Raw genomic sequence first — 9,124 nt, forward strand, 5'->3', positions numbered from 1 at the left:
AGAGGAACATTTCAGTAAAGTCACTTAAGTCTTCCTATGAGCATCAGTTTGAAGCGCTTGAACAAAAACCATCGCCTAGTAAGGCTTCAGAATTTACACAGCTGGTTCAAAGAAATTCTTACAGCTTTCCCAAGGTAAATCTTTTTAGATATCTTTAGATATTAAATACGTTCTGCGTTTATTAGTGATGATGTCTGTAATAAAAGTAACTCTTCTTCCATGTGGGGGATAGTTCAGGGAAGGTGGGAGCATTATCTCCCATTTTTCTGGTGACTTCTTAGAGTATAGAATTCACCCTTTTATCCTTAAGTCCTCAAAGGGTTATGGTGAAGTAGGACTTCCTTAATGCAAAATAGTCTTCTATTTTTAATAGGAATTTAGAAAATACTTAACTTTGAATTACATAGAGTTGTTTCCTTTAGAAACCAGAGCTATTTATTTGTATTTAAAGCAATGTTTATTATTTGTACCAATTCTTACTCCTCTGTGTGAATAAATGCAAGACAGTGTCCGTGTGATTGTGTCCTCTTATCCGTTTCCTGGAGCAAAGACTGCAGCTCCCCGCTAGGACTCGGACTGTGTGTCCTGGTGGGTGCTGTTTCTAAGAGCCTCTGTGGAAGGTTCTGGCTAGAGGTGGCCTCAGAGGCAGCGTGCGCCACCCTCTACCACCTGCTTCTGTTGTTAGACAGGAGGAACGAGGCTCACTTCTCACTGCACATCTTAACTATTTGGAAAAAAGTTGTCAAGGGAAAGTGTCTGAAAGTACCTTACTGTCCCTCTTTCAGAGTAGCAGTTTCAAAGGAATAATGTGCTGAGAGCAGTCTGATGAAGATCTGTACAATGTAGGTCAGCCTGGTCCACTCTGTTACAAAGTTACCTGTACTTTGCTTACTGCTCCTGCTAAAATTCTGTGACTTGTCACTTTGATTTACACGGGAATGGAGAATTGAAGGAAATATTCAGGGGGAATGTGTGGACTGTCTTCTTAGTCTCAGCTCCTTTTTTATCCTTTTTATGTGCAAAATGTAACCCTAACCAGTTCATTTCTGTCCCATCTCAGTATTGGGAAAGTCACATAAGATGTGACTGAACAGTGATAAGCGGTATTTGGAAAATGAAGGAGAATAGAAGTGTGACAGGGCTGTGATTTTAAAAAGGTCAGGAGGCAACTTGATCATTGACCTTTGACCAGAGTCATGGGCTCTGGGGACGCGCCCCTGTACAGGGCTTGGTGGCAGAAGAGTTCCCTTTGTCTTCAAGGGGCAGCAAGGCCAGGGCGGCGGGGGAACAGTCAACACAGGGGTAACAGTCAGTGAGTCAGATTGGCAGGCATAGGTCATTTAGGGCTGTGGAGTCCTGTGGATTTTATTCCAGGTGGAATAAGTCACTGAAAAGGGAATGACGCACTCAGATTTTTAAAGCATCGTTTTGGCTACTGAGAAGACACCAGTGGAGGCAGGGAGGTAACAAGGAAGGTTACTGCAATAGTCCAGGCCAGATAACATTGGCTGACCAAAAATGGTAGTGTGGAAGGTGCTGAGAGGCGGGTGGATTCAAGATGCGTTTTGAAGGTAGAGTTGACAGGATTTGCTGAAGGACTGGATAGGAGCAGGAGAGAAAAAAAAAAAGGATAAATATGATGGGATCAAATCTATTTTAGGAACTTAATGATTACATACAGGAAATACTTAACATCTAATTTATAAAGCAAGACTTAATCTTGTTCTTTTATATAGTAGTATTAAAAAGTCCCAGATATAGTTGCTGATTCAGAAATTAACTGAATCTATCTTAATAAAAAGAGACAGGACTCTACAATATTTGGCTAAAATGCTTTTCCTGTTGATTCTTGACATGCTTTGAAACATCTTATGTGATGTGAGGCAGGCAGCCTCACAGCGCTGTGCTTAACCACCTGCGCCACCAGGGAGGCCCCCAACTTAACTTTTTTTTCACTAAAATGTAAGTTCCATGTAAGCAGAAAGTTTTATTTGCTGCTTCAGCCCAGCATTTACAACAATGCCTGGTAATAGATGCTCAATAATTGTTGGTGCCTCCCTGGTGGCCTAAGGGGTTAAGTCTCAGCACTATCAAGCTGTCAGCAGCCACTGCAGCACGAGTTCCATCCTCCGCCAGGGAGCTACCCACAAGGCGCAGCAGACTTCTGTCTCATTCCCTGCTCCCCTCAGCAGTGTATTTCAGTAGATCTGCCTGTTCTGCCCTCCTCTCTGTCTCTGGTGAGTCCTCTCATCCCCTACACCTCTAGCCTACACCCCAGCTATTGTATGCATAAATAAAATAAATCTTTAAGAAAGGGACTTGGCCACTTCTGCATAATGAGTAGAGAAGCATCGGTAGAACCCAGACAACCTGCCAACAGAGTGGGGTTCATGTGCCAACACTGCCTGTGCCCTGTGCAGCCCACAGCTAGGAATGCTTTTTACATTTTTACATGATAGAAGAAAAATACTATCTGAGACACACAAAAATGATCTGAATTTCAAATCTCAGTGTCCAAAAGTAAGTTTTTATTAGAACACAGCTATGCCCGTTCATTTACATATCATCTGTGGCTGTTCCCACTGCAGAAACAGCTGAGTAGCTGGACAAAGACTGACTATGACTTAAAGCCTGAAATATTTACCATCTAGCCCTTCACAGTGTTGTGCCGACCCCTGCTCTAAAGTCTAGTCCAGTTGTGGAAATGTCTTTCTAAATAAAAGTTCTGGTATTAACTGCAGAGAATAGAAGCAAAGGAGGGGTGAGAGCTGGTGTGCAGCTGGCATTATCCATTCCTTGTTCACATCTGTCTTACACCAGGGATGGGCATCCGGCTACCCACGTCTAGCATCACGGTACGGAGAACAACTAGGCAAGTGCAGATTTAATCCCCTCGTACATGAGAGGTCCAAAGAGCTTGGCAGCAGGTGTGTCTGCATGAGCAGGTTAGGACTCAGTTCAAGGGACCGAGAGAACCCCAGTTCCTGCTCCACCACACGTGGCCGAAAAGCCCAGGTGTTGAGAAATCTGCGTTTTCCTCTGGGTCAGCTTCACTCACAGGCAAGCTCTCCTTAGCGGTCTCTGGAGAGAGACTTAAATCCTAGGTTTAAAAAGAAAAAAAAAAGACTTAAATTTTAAGTGGGAAAAAAAAACCAAAAACCAGCAAATCAGACAATTTACCCGAGGACCTGGTGCTGCCCTTCCTCCTTGTTCACTCCTACTCAACCCAGACTCCTGATGACACTGAATGGCATTTTATTTTATTTTTTTTTAAGATTTATTTATTTTTATACAAGAATTGGAGTACAGGCCAGAGATGCAGGGGGTGAGAGGACCCACCAGAGACAGAGTGGGGAACAGAACAGGCAGATCTACTGAAATACACTGCTGAGGGGAGCAGCGGGTAAGTCAGGAGAGGTCTGTCCTGCCATGTGGGTTTCTCCCTGGCTGGCCGGGAATCGAACTCGTGCTGCAGTGGGCTGCGGATTTCTTCATAGGTTGCATCTTAACCCCTGCGCCACCAGGGAGGTAATGGCATTTTATTTTTAATATGCTCTGGGGCCCTCCTGAGCAGGAGTAACAGTAGTAATTCCGCCTGAAAAATAAAAACACGTGAAGTTTTCCTCTCCTGAAAACAGTCCGCTCTCCGTTGAGAAGCTTGCAGCCAAGTGGGTGACATCATGAACGGGGACGTCATTCATTCCTCAGCCATGTACTGAGCACACGCCCAAGGCCAGGCAGGAGGGCACAGGGGTGGGGGGGGGGGGTCGGCCAGGGAGGTGGGGGCAAGCCTGTGCCCTCTGACGTGCCGCCTTGGAGGGAGGTTCAGGAGCTGCAGAAACGCAGAAGGTGAGCACCTGCCCACGCTGGAAACGGAGATGCGGGTGTAGATGATTTCCCAGAGGAAGCAGCACCTGAGCCGAGTGCTGAAAGCTGTTGAAACACAAGCCAGGCAGATGGTTAGATGGTTTGAGTAAAGTGTAAGAGGAAGAACACAGCCCAGGGATGAGGGAGCTCGTCATCAGCGGGGCTTAGGCATGTCCAAAGACCTAACCTGTAGGGGAAGCCGGGTGCAGGGGCTCTCCGCCCCGATCTGCATTCTCCCCCTGACCAGACTCCACCGCTTGTGCACCCCCAACACGGCGCCATCCCTAGACCCCTGTCAATGAACGTAGATGTTCCTTCTACCCAGGAAGCCCCTTATGCACACCCTCATCCCATTTGTCTAACAGACATCTTCCTACAATCCTCATCGCCCCCCCCGACCCCGCCCAGGCAGTTCATTGCTTCTGCTTCTTAAATAACTGATGTGTGTGTGTGAGGATTGTACCTGTGTGCACACCCACCCACAAAGACACACACACGCTTTATAATTTCAAAAATCATCCTCATGGAAAATAAAAATCCTCGGGGACAAGTTGCTTGCCCTGAGCTGGACAAGACAAGCCAACTCTCTTCTGCACGGAGCCGATCCTGGAAGCTGTAAAATCTCAGCTGTCGTGGTGTCAGCTGTCTTCCCTGCACCCACGTCCCTGAGCCGCCTCCCTCTCACCCCAGCCTCTCTCCTGAGCTACATACAAAACCAGCCCGCTCTGGCATCTCTACCCCACATGCCCCCAGCACGTTGAATCAAAACCGGGTTCCTTTCTCCCCTTGCCACCCCCCACACCCCTTGTGGTGTTCCATCTCTTTGGGAACAACGTAATGAAGACAAACTGACTAAAAAATGAGAAACCTGAGCGTTATCTTTGACATTTTCCATGCCCACATCCAGGATCCTAAGTGATGTTTACATATTAAAGCTACACATGATGTCATATCAAATTATACATATATAATGTCATATGTGTGCATGTTCATATAATCATGTAATATCTGCGTATCTGATGATATTATGATATAAATTCTGTGATATAAAATATCATTGCCATGTATTTTCTGTAACTTTAATATGTAGAGTTGGTTATTTAGGGGATGGGGTGTTAGTTCCATGTGTACCTATGTCACACACGGCTGTATAACGAGCATATTTACATGCATGCTCGTGTGTGTATAATATAATCATGTATAGAATAGTAAAGTGATATAAAATAAATAACTTTGCATTATATTCCTTCTTTCCATCCTTCTTCTCCCTGCAGGTTCCTCACCACCTTGCGCTTAGATCAGAAGACTCATCTCTTCAAACCTATCCCCAAGCCGCGTTTAAATCGTCCTTCCAACTCCCCAAACGGACCATGTCATCTTCGGGCTTAGAAGCCTTTGCTGGATCCTTATAGTTTATAATCTGGAGTTGAAGTTCCTTAGCATGCTCTACAAGACCTACCCTGGCTAACCTATTTTTTTTTTTACCTGTCCTCTGATGGGAAAGGTGAATAATAGAGACTTGCTTCAAATAGTGTGTTCAGGGCAGCACCCCACTTGGCCTCCTGTGCTGCCATGTCCCCCCCCTTTCTAATGGGGTGGCTGAGGGCTCGCTGGATGCCAGGCCAGTGCTAAGCTCTGAACTTGGAGAAGCAGCTTGTTCTCTATCGCAGAACTTGGCACGGGGTTCTCTTCCAATGCCTGCTTAACGATTGAGCAAATGGAGGCTCATAGTTTGTCCCCTGTCTGAGGTCCCACTCCCGTGTCTAATGATCAGCATAAACTCCGGCTACCAACGCTAGAGTCGAGGCCTGCACCACGGCGCCTTTCCGCACCTGCGGAGCCTGGGTGCCGCTGCCTGAGCCCTGGTGGCTGGTAGACCCAGAGCTTCAAGATGAATCCAAACGCCTCAGTACTCAGCACTCAGCTTTCCAGCATCCAGCGCCTACCTACCTCCTCAGCCTCATTTTCTGACAGTGCCCCAGTAAGTCACTAACGGGGCACCCATTCTCCATCCTGAAGGAGCTCCCCTCAGGCCTGCCCTGCATCTCACTCATCCTTCAGGTCTTCACCCAAAGTCACCTCCTTTGGGACCCCTTTCCTGATACCTGGCCCACGAGCCAGGTCAAGGGCTCCTCCTCCCTGCTCCTCCTGCGTCTGTGTTCCCCTCAGCCAGCACCTGGCCCACTGTGCTGCTAGGGCTGGCTCCTGTGGGCAGAGACCAGGACTGCTGACTCTGTATTCTCTGTGCCTGCCAGGGAGCTTGGCAAGAAGGAATCTGAATAGACGGTGGATGTCAGGACTGGACAGATCTGTGGGTGGCTCTAACAGCCACATTTGCAACGTACTTTGAGGTCTAAGGTCCTTTCACTGTAATTGTCTCATTTATTCCTCCAAGACCGATCATCTCCCCGTAGGTTCAGATAAATGACTTTTCCAAGCTCACCCTCCAGGAAGGGACTGGGCTGGGATTTGACTCCATGTCTCCCTGACTCCAGGGCTAGTGTCCTCTCCCTCCCTCTGACCCTGACCCCCGATTCTAACACTGTGCACATGGTACCCATGAGGACACCGAGGCCCGGAGAGGGCAACCGCCTGCCCAAGGTCACACTGTCCTTACCCCATCCTGTGCCCTTTCCGCTGTTCAAACAGGAAGGTGACGAGGTGAGGATGGGGTCCCGGGCTGCTGCCTGGCCCTGCCCACGGCCTCCTTCCCGTTTGTCACGAGCTGAATGTTTAAATCTTGTGCTTAGCATTTACTCTGAAATGACTTTCATCTGATTTCCCCCTTTGCTCACCAATTTAGCTGTCAGAGTAAATAAATGTGATGCCGGGTCTCCAGCCTCCCCCAGCTCACATTACCCTCCTAGAGTTACTCCCCGGCGGGGTAGATCCACTGCTGGGGGTGCTCCCCAGAATTATCCAGTTACTAATGAAGCCTCTGTGTAAACCCAAACTGGGCCTGGGCTCAGGTGGGGGAGGATGGCAAAACTCACCTGGAAGGATGAGACAGCCACACCCTATTTTAGGGGCCAGGAGGACTGAGCACTGGAGGACATTGTCCGGGCTGAACGCTGCTGGCACCGCACGCGTAGGGACGTACGATATACATGTGAGATACTTAGATGGGGCCGGGAATAGAGGCAACCTTTTTTTTTTCTCTCTCTCTAAAGATTTATTTATTTATGCATACAAAAACTGGGGTACAAGCAGAGGTGTGGGGTGTGAGAGGATTCACCAGAGACAGAGTGGGGAACAGAACAGGCAGACTGACTGAAATACACTGCTGAGGGGAGCAGCGGGCGAGACAGGAGAGGTCTGCTGTCCATGTGGATAGCTCCCTGGCCGGGGATCGATCTCGTGCTGCAGAGGCTGTGGATTGTTTCATAGGTTGCGCTCAACCCCTTGCGCCACCAGGGAGGCCCGAGGAAACATTTTTAAAACAGTAGATTTTAATATCTGGTTAATTGTCACCAGTTTTCTGGGCCATAAGTACTGCTCTTTTGTTTCTGTTTTTGCAAGTAAGGAAGCTGAGGCTCCAGGAGGCTAAGTGACTTGCCCGAAGTCTCCTGTAGGGAGCAACGGAGTATCCTGATGAAATGTACCAAACTTGCTAATCCTGATTTTGCCAAAGTCGCTCCTATCTGGACTCTCCTTCCTGAAGGGTCCAGAGTTGTAAAAAGAGAAATCTCTTTTCCAAAGTGATTTCACTTCTATCCTCTTTGAAGTCAGGCAAGCGCTGGGTTGGAATAATGACTGCAACTTCCTTAGGTAAGTTATTCCGGAGAATATTTGATAATTTGGTTGATTTATGCCCTGCCTTCCTCCATTAAAAATTTGATGTGGGCACCTATTAAAATAGCAACTGGGAAACACATCCAGGCCATACTGTGATGACAGCTAATATTTATTGGCTGCTTTCTGTGTGCCAGGCATGGTTCTAAGCCCTTCTACGTAGATCATTTCTTTATTGACACAAACACAGAAAATGGACAGACTCTATTGGATCCGCACTTTACAGGTGAGGAAATCAAAGTGAAATGAGTGGCTCAGTAATTTGTCCAGGGTCACCCAGGCGATCAGGGGCAGTGCCAAGACTGGCACCCAGGGAGTCTGGCTTCAGAGTCTTTGTGCTGCACTACTGGGTTTAATGTCTCTTATTCCAGTTTTGATTTTCCGAGCACTTAATCAGAACTCAGGAGAAGTATTATAGAATAGGTTAAGACTTTGGGTTCTGGATCTACATGCTAGAGCTTGAAATGAGACTCCTGTAACTTATTTCTTCAACTGTAAAGTAAATATAATAACACAGCCTTTTTGAAGGGTTGCAGTGAGGGTTAAAGAAGATAAGGCATGTAAGAGAGTGCTTGGCACAATAAATGGTAGCTTATTGTTATCGCTTAGTGTTGCTTCACTTTCTTCTATATTATAGGATTGTCCGCCCCTGAATCTTTGCTGTCCTCTCTTTACCTGGAATACTTTCTTCTTGCCCCTGCATGCATCTAATTTCTCCTGCTTTTTAGTTTCAGTTCAAGCCTCTTCTGCACCTCTTGCCCAAGGAGTTTTGCAAAGTCTGTACCATCCTGGGAGTCTTCTTTCCCAGAGTCCTTCTGTATGCACACACCTGACACAAATATTATGAGACACACACATAATGTTTAATGACGCCCTGCTTCCTCCCACCAGCCAGTGGAAAGGGAGAAAAAAAGGAGGTAAAAGTGTCTTATTATTATTCCCATTTTGCAGATGAGAAATTAATTTAGCCCCTCGCGGTGAGACCTGGAGTCCTATCAGGCCCCTTGACAGATAATATGCAAAGTGTGTGTGTGTGTGTGTGTGTGTGCGCGTAGAAGGAGAGTGTGGACATGCTCATGTGTGTATCCTAGAAATCAAGAGTATGTGTTCTGATGTCAGATGAATCTGGTTTTGAGTTCTTGGCTCTGGCAATTGTTAGCCATGTGGGATCATTTTTGGACATATCACTTGACCTCTCTGCACCTCAGTGTCTTCATCAGTAAAATGGGTACAATAAGAAACACTACCTTATAAGGTAACTTAATGAAAAGAAAATAAGACATGATGATAACATGCTAAGCCTGTCGCGGATTAAAGTTCCCAGGATGTGCAAAAGAGGAATTGGAGAAGGAGGTGTGTGGTCACAGATATGTGTGCTGGGGCACGTGTGTGTACACATGAGTGTCTGTGCACACTTCTCACCTGCATTCACGCTGCAAACTGTGCTTTTAGTATCAAAGAGCAG

The sequence above is a fragment of the Talpa europaea genome (genome assembly GCF_964194135.1).
Source record: "Talpa europaea genome assembly, chromosome: 7".
Classification (NCBI taxonomy): domain Eukaryota; kingdom Metazoa; phylum Chordata; class Mammalia; order Eulipotyphla; family Talpidae; genus Talpa; species Talpa europaea.